Source organism: Typopeltis vanoorti, chromosome 5, assembly GCF_054136105.1.
Source record: "Typopeltis vanoorti isolate ZY-2024b chromosome 5, IOZ_Tvanoo_1.0, whole genome shotgun sequence".
Classification (NCBI taxonomy): Eukaryota; Metazoa; Arthropoda; class Arachnida; order Uropygi; family Thelyphonidae; genus Typopeltis; species Typopeltis vanoorti.
The window spans coordinates 128,511,106-128,523,107 of NC_143553.1; the positions used below are offsets into that span (position 1 = coordinate 128,511,106).

Genomic DNA, 12,002 nt, shown 5'->3' on the forward strand with positions numbered 1-12,002 from the left:
ACAGCAAGAATTTGAATAGGGCTGGATATACAGAATTTTTTATGTAATATTAGGTGTAAAACAGATGTGCATACAAAATATGCACCCACTCTTTATTCATATGTCACACTCCTAAATAAATCTAGTACAGTATTGAAGTTGGATAGATGTGAATAATCTGGAGGGGAAATTGTTCATAAGCTTACACATTACTATCAGTAGTGCTATCATAGTATTTTGTACATCTCTTGAGGGCACATTAGAAATTTGTCATTCATATAGATTATCAATAATGGTTTAAATAACACGTGAATCTGCCTTTTGTACTTCATTAACAACAGACCATGTGCATTCTTAAACCTGTACTGTTGATTTTTAAATTGATTTTTTGTAAAGCACACAGCAATGCATGCTATACACTGCTTTATGTTGGGCCCATATATGACAGATTGGCTGATCAACCTATAGTGCTGTGTATGGGTGGTATTTGAGAAAGGAGAAACTTGTTGACATTTGATTTAAAAGCCTTGAAAGAAGCTCTTAACATTATTTCCAGTCATGCCTTTAGATCTTTCAAGGCTATTTGTCTTTCTGTACTTCGACCTCTCGCATCCAGATACCATCATATTGTGTGTCCCCCCCCCCACCTCATCCCAATGATTGGTGGGGAATTATTATAGAACAAGGTGGTCGCCTATTTTGAGAAATGAGAACTATTTTCCAAGAGAAAAAGTATTTGACTTCCAGATGAGACCAACTGATTCACTTTTGAAAAATCCTGATAGTTTCTTTGCTTTTATGGGATTCAAATCCCAGGTCTTTCTAACCAGAGGTTTCTGTTGAAACCAACTGAGCTACAGAAGCTCCACCATCACATTAGCAAAATATACAACTAACCTCTGGACATCCTTCTCTTACTCCTGCATAGATTATATCAAGACAAATCATTTCTAAGGAGAAGCTTATCCAGAAATCCTGCTCTAGAAACCAAACATGGCATTTTCAAAACCACTTTATTCCTCCAATAAGTGGGGAAGTGAGTGATAATTCATTTCCCACCTAAAAACAATCGCAAACATCCATGTCCAAGGTGGATTTGAACTTTTGGCTGGAGAAAGGATACACAAACCACTTGTCCTACTTAGCCAGCAATACATGTGATAAATCACAAGTGGAAACCAGCATACAATACCTAATGCCATATTTAATGTTAAACCAGTATCTGGTACATTCTTTAAATGTAAAGAATGAAAATAACGACTTGAGGTTTTTATAGGAGCTGTCTATTGCTCTGTATAAGGTTTACGTGCACCATATATTTGGTATCTTGAACAGTTCTTTTGCTACTTATCAAGATCAGTGACTTCATGAGTGAGAAAAGCAAAAATTTACTTTTATGAACTTCTTGTTTAAAACTCTTGTTCTTAACTAATCTTACTTCATCAGACTTGGAAAAAAAAACTTGCTGTTATAAATCTTTCTTAGCACACTCAAGAAGGACTTTCAGTTTTATTTTCTTTTTTTATATAAATGGGTACATTGAACTCTACTTCAGTCATGTGAAATTCATTTATTGACCAAGCTTTTTTCTGGATTATACAATTTGTGTAGCTTTATCATATTTCAAGTCGGACATCTACTCTGGCTTTCTTTTCTGTATTTCAGGTATTTAATATACCTCTAAAACATCTTTTGTATTTCTTAACCTCTTTATGAATTGCTAATTAAAAATGTAATGTTTAAAATGCATAATAGAAAATAGTGAGGAAATGCAAATGACTGGTAACTGAGAAAGAAACACATTCATGCATCAAGATCAAATATTTGTAATGAAAGTAATCAGTGTGAACCATTAATTATAACATGTTAAGTTTTTTTTAATGGGTGTTTAAGGGGTGTAAAAAAAACACCTAATTTTCAATTAGGTGTTTTTTTACACTTAATTGAATAAAATAACTTCTCCTAAACTGTGAGAGAGTAATTCCATTATTACTAAAATTTAAAGGGTACATGGGTATTAAAATTTGGGAAACACTTCTCCAAACGCACTTGATGACTAATTGGCAGGGCTGTTTCTACATTTTGCAGAGCCCCTGAAAGTTAGTAACATTTATGGAAATTTTAAATGGAAGAATAGCTTGTTAATTAATTAAATCAAATATGAAAAATATTTATGCACATAAATAAACAAGTATGCTCTTTAGCATCAATTTAAGTAAAGGGAAAAAATTAGTTAAAAAGTAAATGTTTGTATGTACATGTTATATTATTTTATTATGTACGTACACATTATCATATAAATATGCCAGAACAATGATTTATTTAATAATATAAAAATATGAAAAAAAATATCCATTTTTACTATAAAGAATGAAATACATATATATCAACTTATAAGATTTAAAAAAAATCTTAATATATTAAATTTTATTTAACCTAATGCGCTTATCAATAAAATCATTTATAACGCTATCAAAATTCAAATTTTTTTGCAATTTCATGCTCAATAGATATTATTGCCAGGGACGACAAACATTCTTGAGACATAGAAGATTGCAAATAGGTTTTTATTACTAAATATATGAAGAGCCAAAGGCTTCAATTGGACTATGAGCCCAATTCAGATGGGCTGAGTTGCCCTGGTGTTGCACTATCCAGGTATTTGCTTACGCTTGGACTCACTGAACTTTATATATAGTTTCTATATTCGGCATGAAACTCTGAGTTTCTTATTCGAATGTGAAACAATATGAGATATAATATCCCTTAATTTAAATAAGGTTTTTATTAATTTTAATTTAGAAAATGACATTTCTGCTGATGCGACCGTAACTGGACTGGTCAATAATATTTTAAATGTTGTAGTAATATTTGGATAAATATATGACAAATTATTTGCAATTATGAATTTTAAAATAAATATTAATGGGTGCATCTTCTGGAACAATATTTCTAAAAATAGTTCATTGTAAAATTCAGATTCATCAATATCTGTATTTAATTTTTGATAAGCTGTTTACGGCAAAATTTTAATCCATTTTCTGTCATTTTCTTATTTCATATCATAAAGAAATCCAAATGATTTTTGGTGAATTTTATACATTTCAAATCCTTTTTTGACAGATTATAGAGCAGTATCTAAAATTACAAAAAAGAAATTTATCCTAAAATTATCTTTATCACCTATGTGTCATTCATCAGGCGTTTCATAATCAAAAAATACTTTTCTTCGACGTACTCGACTTTCTTTAAATTTAATTTCTATTTCTAATAGATTTGACAGTGCTTTAGCAATCTCAAAACAGCTATCAAATCCTGATATTCTCTGCTCTTCCAAGTACTGCACTAATTTAATATGCTTAGTTGCTACGTCTATGGGAATTTTTGCATTTTCTAATACTTACTAAATTAACTTTTGACAAAAGCTCATACCAAATTACAAGGCTTAGTATAAACTCAGTTTGGCTCTTCATATAAATAGTAATTAGTGAAATGAATCTATTTGTTCATATATTGAAACCACTTCTACTTTGATAGTATTATCTGATGTAGTTTTAAATAATTCTTTTATCGCATTTAAAAATTCTGGAATTTGAAAACGTACAGCTCTAATTGATTCTATTCTACATTCCTATCTTGTATCACATAACGGTTTTGTAGTTAATTATTTAACAAATTTCTTTAATATGTCCGAACGTGAAGTTGAGGCAGCAAATGTATATATTTTTTGTATAACATTAAAAAATTTTATCGATATAATTGATTTTGGGTCATCCCTAAAATCAAATTTAAATTATGACAGGCGCAAGGAGTATAAAAAGCTTTTTTCGTTTTCATTTAAAATGTAAGCACGGACTCCCTTATATACTCCTTTCATATTCGCTCCGTTATCACACCCTTGTCCTATACAATCTGACAATTTAAGATATAATTTATTCAAAAGTGATTTTATATTATCATATATACCTTCACCAGTAGTATCATTAGCTGTTAAAAATGTCAAAAAGTGTTCACGAATTTCAACATCTACTTCAAATACATGTAAAAAATCTAAAAATTACTGAAATTTGCTCCTGATAACTAACATCAGCAGTACAATCAAATTATTGAATAGTACTTTGCCTGTCGTATCATATTTACAATATTTTGTTGAATTTTGGTTCCCATATCAATAATTCATTTTGCACAATGGATGATAGATACGAATTTTGTTTCTTACCTATAATTTTTTTTCTTCCGAACATCGCATTAAATGATCTTTTAAAAGTGGATCAAATTCTGCAATTCTATGATTCCAAAAAAATTACCATTATGGGCTTTGTACAAAGTATCAAAATTACCTCTAAAAGCTAAATTATGTTTGGATAAATTAAGAATTGCTGCTACTATTCGTCTTAAAACATTTCTTGACCGTTCTGCTTCAAATTTGATGACATTTTGATTTGCCTGATCAATTGTATTGTGATTTTTTAAATTGCATTCCATTTGGGTCCATGAATACATGCATTTCGTGTGCACTGGATTTCGTTCTGCGACTTTAATCTTTCATGTTGCCAGTCAGAAAAGCCATTATTAGATAAATTATCAGAAAATAATTTGCAACAGAAACAAAAAATAGAGTTGGAAGAGTTTGAATATACAAGCCATCTTCTGTTTTGCTTCTCTCCATTTGCAATTGTCCTAACAAAGTGAGCTGTAGAAAAACACCTTGTTGTCATTTTGTGGAAAATCATTTTCAATCGGATGAGACGGTGGACCACGTTGTACAGTTTGTGTTAGTGTTGCATTGTTCAAAATTTTGGGCCATGTTGCTGGATCAATAGTAAATAGTTCACCTTCCTCTGGTGTCTCAGTTTTAGGATCTTCAATACTCATTGTTTGACCAAACGTGTCATGTTCTCCGCTTCCTTTGAGTATTTCAAAACTCATTAATTAATGTTTAAGCCGAAGAACTGTTTAGTTATTTCAGAACTCCCGTTAAACTGATATCTGAACAAATGTGAGTTCAACTTCATAAATTTAAACAGTGAATTTCTTTGACGTTTCTCATTTTTCATGTTTTCGCTTTTGTTTTTCATGCCCACCTGGGTATTTTCTTCCATAATTAACTCTCTCACAACTAGTCATACTCTAGAATTAAATACGATAGATTTAATTATAAAATAAGTTAATAAATTAAAGCAATTACTTGCCTGATAAATAAAATATATCTAAAATAGATAATATTAGAAAATAAATAAATCTAATATAGATTGAGAACTGCTATTGAAGAAATTCTGATGTTGGATAACCTAAAACCAGTTTACAAAATATTTTTAAGATGTTTTGCAAGTAATGTCACATAAAAAATTGCCATGACAGTATGTGTATATACTTGTTCATAAAATCAAAAAACTCTTTAAAATTATTAAAAACACCTGTTTTAAAATGCACTTTTCCCTATTTACACTGTTGTATGATATTGTTATATATCTTAGGCGTTTCAAATACTAGCGCTAAGATCTTATTTCGCTTACTATAACAACAATAGTTGGTTGTAAAATTATATACATATATTTTTCTATATAATTTTTAAAAAAATTAGTCCATGCGGTTAGCCTAGTGGCTTTGCGCTTCGCAACCATATGCCTGGGGAAGGAGTGTCCTAGGTTCGATTCCCGTCTACGACGTGAGGAGCTTAAGGATCTTCCTCAGCCATAGCCAAGTTAGCCGGTCTTGGGCGTGGGCAGCAGGGTTTTTTCCGCCAGTTTATCTGGGGTTTTTCATCCCGCAAGCAGGCAAACCGGCCCCGTGAACCCACAGGTTACAGTCATAAATACTTACGGCAAGGAAGGCAACGGTTTCCACCTTGCTCATAATCATCTCTCCCTAGAATGGTAGCATATAGCTACCCTCCCACGGCCGTATGGCAGATGGGAACCAGAAGAAAAAAATTAATTGATTTTCTTTTTTCAATTTTTTGCACTTTGCTGGGCCCTGTGCTGCCGCACAGTTCGCACACCTATGAATACGGCCTTGCTAATTGGTCAGTAACATTTCAAGGGAGCTTGAGCTTCATGTATCATCTTTGTCTTATTTCTGTCTTTGCAGAAATGAGAGAGACAAAGCAAATGTCTAAATGCTTGAGGATGAATCATTTGGTGATTCTTTAGGTTGTTACTGTTTCCTATGTTTTATATACATGAATTTGTTGGAACAGTGTTAGAAATTAATTGGTTCTCAGCAGAAATGTAGCAGGCTTGCCAATTATTGGCTTTACCCTTTCTCCAAATTTTCCTGAAGCATTGATGTCAATTTTCTGTTCTGTTCTGGTGGCTAACTTTCATTGTTTGCTTTGTTTTCTAATAAAAACACTGGATCCATCTATAACTTGACAGTACTCTAACCAACATTCCAGAATCCAGACAACCCCCAGGCCCATAACAATATAACCACATACCTTGAAAACTAGGTGTCAATCTGTAGAGTAATCCATATATGGGCCTAATCAACGCATTATACAAAAGAACCTTTAATTTCCTGAGATAAGCTATCACATTTTCAAAATCTTTGTAAATGTACCTCTGTATATTTGTGTGCTGATGTGTGGAATGTTGATTGGGGAGCATAATCTCAAATGAAGTAACAAATAAGGTGGCGTGGCAAGTAGTGATATTAATTTTAATCGAGGTTTTAGATTGCAAGTTAGTGGTATAAAAAGGTGATGTGAAGAAATTAACTAAAAAGTGTGACATAATGTTGAAAATTGAAGCTTCAAGTGCTTCACAATACCAAAAATTCTAGAGACTTGAAAAATGTTTACCAAACAGCAGAAACAGATTCTTGCTTTGAGTATTTCCTAGGCATAGATTCATGACTTGACAAGTAGAACAAATGCATGTGGTTCTGTTGGAACAGATGATTTCAAAGGAGAAAAGTACATTGTTAGAGAAGATATGGAAAGGTTTCTGACTGAGCTGAAAAAGAGCAACAAAGATCCACAGGATGTCAGGAGTGAAGTTGAGTTGTAGTTGCAGATCGTTATGTAGATTGTGTAGTAGAAATGTACACAGGATGTTGATCTATTTGGTGACTTTGTTTGAAAGGATTTATTTTGCTTGCAAGGTTTCACTTGAATAACTTTTAAGTGTTTAGAGAAATTGTTCAGTGAAAGAATGTAAGATAACTAGATAGGTCTGGGTGTTGCATGAAAGTGTGGATGCATGCATTAAATTTAATGGTATACATTGTGAGTAGTGAGAAAATAATTTGTTACTGATGATTGATCCTAGGAAATGTAAGGCTAGTATTGTCAAGAAATAAGTGTGTACTATGAAAATAGGGAGAGATTGGTTGAGAATCACCTCTAACTACCTGTTTGAACTGGCCATTTTTCAAGAGTTATCTGAACCTAACTTGTATGCATCTACACCAATACCAGAAACATCATGAATAAAGCTAAGCAGTTCTTAGCATTGATAAATGTAGTTTGACCAGAAATTGTTAGGGAGACCTGGTTGAGAGAGAGGGGTATATTGATACAGAAATATACTGATGGATTCAGCTTATTCAGGGAAGACGAGATAGGAAGTGGCTTATGGAGTTTGCTAATGATTATAGAAGACATTGTTGTTCAACTAATAATGCTGTGCCAAATTCATTATAAGTCCAACTATAATAGAAATATTCATTGTTAGTGCTATGAATAATAATGAGCAGTAAGCTTTGAAGCTGGTGTAAGAAATTAAGACTATAGTTGGATGCTGCTGCAGACTAGGATCATCTGAAAAAGAATGATCTGCACTGCAGACAGATAAATAAACATGAACTACTGTTATGGGTTATTTTAGTTGTGGGATTATATCCTTGGAGATAGGAGAGAAAACATTCAAGTTGAAAGTGAGGTGGGGAAGAATTTATGGTTGTCATGGGTAAATATTGTAAGTAGCATGTGATGAGATTCATACAAAAAATTATTGGATCTAAGTCGAAGGATTTGAGAATGAGTTGATGTGGGAAGTAAGAAGGTTGCATATGTGGAATAAGGTTGGTGTTTAGAATAAACTGAGGAGCCAGCTTGAGGTAGTGCCTCAGTATTAGAAACTGCATAGTGGAAGAATAAGTAGAACAGAGTAACCTAATAGTAATCAAAGGGCATTTGTGAAAGAAGCAGTATCTGACTGCATTCTTAAAAGTAGGGAAATGAAGTGTGCATAGGAGTTAAATGGATGAATAACACTTCCCAGCAAAGAACTGGATTAAAAAAAAAAAGGCCTGATATCAAAAAGGAATGACAAGGCTTAGTGGCAGACCATGGTGAGGAAGGCTAACCTGGATTATGAGCATTTTGCTGGACAGGCCAAAGGAAATCCAAGAGAATTTTATCATTATGCAGTGAGTAATTATGGAAGAAATTATCCTTAGTGAATGTGGATAGCAGGAAAATGACTGATCCATTAGAAATAAGTCTGGTAATTAGGCTTATATGTTGGTTATTCATACTTGTATTGGTGAGAATATTACAATGTGGAAACGGGCATCAGAGTTCTCTGTTGCACTAAAACATCAGCCTTTTGGATATCACTTATGAAATGAGGGTTTATTTGACTATATCTATACTATCCTTCAACTTGAATATGCTTTCACTTCACTCTTTCAGCCTACAGAGAAAGCATAGTAATAAACATCAGTCATGAGCAGTGATTTTATCCAAACTGAAATGGAAAAATTAGAAATGTTGATTCTTAACAGGTATAAAATAATAAATTTGAATTCAACAGATCAGTCAAAATAATCTGCAGTAGTAGAAGGTGCCATTCAGTTTCTTCATTACTGTAATTTAAAAAGGCTGGAGTTTTTACAAGCACCTAACCACCCCTTTTTAAATACTGTGCAAAATTCATCTTAAAATTGTTTTGCAATAGCCTTTTATGAAAACAGTAAATATATCTTCTAGGTGGCTATATAATAATAAACCACAAATCAAACATTAGTTTGTAGTTAATATTGTTTTCTTGAGATTTAAATTAATTCATTTCTCTTATACATTAATGTTCAATGTGCAGTTTTGGTAGATATTTATATTTACTAAATATTATTTCTTGCTGTTCATATAGCTTAATAATATTTCTTTTCTTTCAGAATTGTTCCATTTGAATTTTTCTTCAGATAAAACAAAATTTAATTTACCCAAGATGTGCATTTTCAAGAATATTTTCCTTTCATCGGCTATTGGATCCTACATATCTAATGACTAATAAAATTCTGTTTGGAAAGTTTAATCTTGTGCCATTCCATTACATTTAGTTTAAAGATTCACTTTGTGCTGACATTGCATATGCAAATGGATATATGTTACTAAACTGCAGTAATGTTTGCAACCACAGATGATGATAGTCTGCTTTTTCATGGTTTTGGACACTATTTATTCTGCCAATTGTAATAACTGATCTTGTACGTGGAAAAAAAATATTTTTCAGCACTTCTTAAACATCCTAGTTTCAAGACTATGTACAGTTAATACATGTAATGTGATCCTTCAAGTGAAATTCTTCGGTTTGATTTTGCTATTAGAGCAAAGAAGTGCAATTTGTAAGTATGTAAAAGTGCAGTTTTCATTTGTCATCCTGTAACATTTTTAGCCACACTAGGTGAACCTTTAAATTTTTCAGTAGTTTAAACTGAATATTATCCGACATAACATATTAATTCTGTGTAATTGCACATGTGTAACCTTGCTCTTCAGAAAAATTTTGAAATTATTCAGTAAAGAATGGGCAGTGTTGATTCATGTAGTTCACATTGGCTACTTCTGTAAATATCAGTTGGCATTTTGAAAAATTGCTTGCATTACAGTTGTTTTTATTGGACTAGAAAATAAATAACTTATGGTAAAAACAGTACTGAGTTTGTGTGGAGTGCAAAACTAATTATTAAAAAAAAAATAAAATTTTAAGATTTGTTCTATATAGAACACACTAAATAATTCACCTCAATTGTTTTGCACAAGCCTTTTTATGAAAATAGGATATCTTCTAGTTAATGCTATATAGTAATAAACCACAAATCAATTTGTACAGAATATAACTTGAAACAACATAATAAAATAACAAGTAGTTTGCTTATATTTGACATGATCAGTTTTTTCTTGTTAAAGATGAATTTTATAGCATCATGAACAAACAAGATATTCAGGACTATTGGAAGTTTTGTTAATTGAAAGAAACTTTACTATTTAGCTTTTTTATTGTTAGTTGAGTGATTACTTTAGCACATAATTAATGAAGATAAAAAATATTTTAATGATTTGCTTTAGAAAAGCATTTGATGCTCTGGCTTTTTTGGTAATTTGTTATAGTATGAGTTGTCTTTGTTTTCAGAAGGGAATATATTTATTATTATTATCCTGCTTATTGGCAGCCAGGTTATTTAATTCATCCACGGTCTAAGTCGCTAACCTCTTCCTCTCTTCTCACTTGCAGTAAGGCTCTCAATGACGTGCTAATCATGCAGTAGAGGCCTAGGCTCTGTAGGCTAGCTGCTGATTGTTGCATGAGAATGAACTGGTTAGCAAGAAATCTGAGGCTTCCCTCAATCAGCTGATGCCAAATCCTGCTCACATGTACTTTGCCAGATGGATTCCCTCTGGCCATATATTTGAATCTGCTGCTTCTCATTTGCATGCCCATTCATTCTCTTCCTTTCCACACACAATGGAATATAGCTCAAAGAAATGCGATTTGACTGCAGATCATAAATTCTCCCATAAAAAATTTAAAACTAAACAACAAAAAAGCCCACAAAAAATGCATTCATTCTCACAAAAAAAAAATTTCCATATCCACTGAATCAGCATTCATGACCTAAACAGAAACATAATGTGCACCACTACAACTTAGTCATGTAAACCAGAATTACTATTCCTAGCAGAATCTCAGCTATCAACCTTAAACTGTCCACCTCAGCTGCCAAGAAACTACACGTTGCAGTCCCTTCCACCACAAGGGTGGCACTTGTACAGAACCAACATAACCCCGTTTCCACTCTTCTCTGTGTTTGATCTGCTTTGACTGTTTCCTTGTCAAACCAACCTATCAAATCCTTACATACATAACCACTTTGACCTCTTTAAAACTCTCTTACTCTATTTTCTGCAGTCAGTACCCTAATAGTAAAGGTCATTCTTCTTTCTGATTTCAATGTCAACTCAAGGTTTCTCTTCTCCACTTTCACCAGTCAAGCAGGCAGGAATGCCAAGCTATTTGCCATTTGCAGTGGCTTAACATGGATTGTCAATCTACCAGAACGGGAACTTGTTAACAAGCTCCCCTTCTAGACATACTGTGGATGTCAGTTCTCCTCTTCTTAACTTGGACCACAACCTCATAAATTTTCTTTGCTATGGAGCAACCTTCACCTGGCAGTTTTTCAGTCTTATGCTCTTTGGCACTACTAGGATGCCAAACAGGATGATCTCCATGACTTTACTTCTCCTTTCCATGTTCTTCTGATTCAAAACACCTGCCCAAACCAAATAACAGAAATCATGCTTATAGGAAAGATCGCCTTCATTCCTCATTCCACCCAGAATCACAAGCTACCATCTAATCCTTGGGTTTCAAAAGTGTGCCAGTGTAGTACAAGGGGGGGGGAAGAAAAGCATACCACACTTGGCTCAAGATTCCAGCTGCTTGCTCCACCTATATCATAGCTTACAACAGCCATAAAAGAACTAGTAAATCCAAACCAGATTTTAAAAAGGCTAAATGCTGCAAACTTGGTTCTTGTTCCAATGGTTCAAGCTTTCTTGTCCCTTGCCAAGGCCATTAGGTGCAACTTTTGTCCACCCATGTTTCTAATACTCTCTTATCCAGATTACCATAACCACCTGATCCAAAAACAATGCTATTTACTAGCATCACTTATCTTCCCTCTCTCCTCCCCACTTTACCAATTATTACTCATTCCATGTCACCCATAGTCTTCTGCCCAAAAAAAATCTGAAGAATCTTAACCTGAACACAGACTATCTGGTCATGGTGGTA

General features: G+C 33.1%; 1 protein-coding gene across 1 annotated transcript in view; it reads left to right on the top strand.

Annotated features, from left to right (window-relative positions):
- EloB (transcription elongation factor elongin B) overlaps positions 1–9,857 on the top strand; it is an 80,879-nt gene extending 71,022 nt beyond the window's left edge. Inside the window, exon 5 of the mRNA XM_090393326.1 lies at positions 9,100–9,857. The gene's annotated coding sequence lies outside the window, so the exon portion shown is untranslated. The remainder of the gene's footprint in view (positions 1–9,099) is intronic.
- Positions 9,858–12,002: the final 2,145 nt, after the last annotated feature.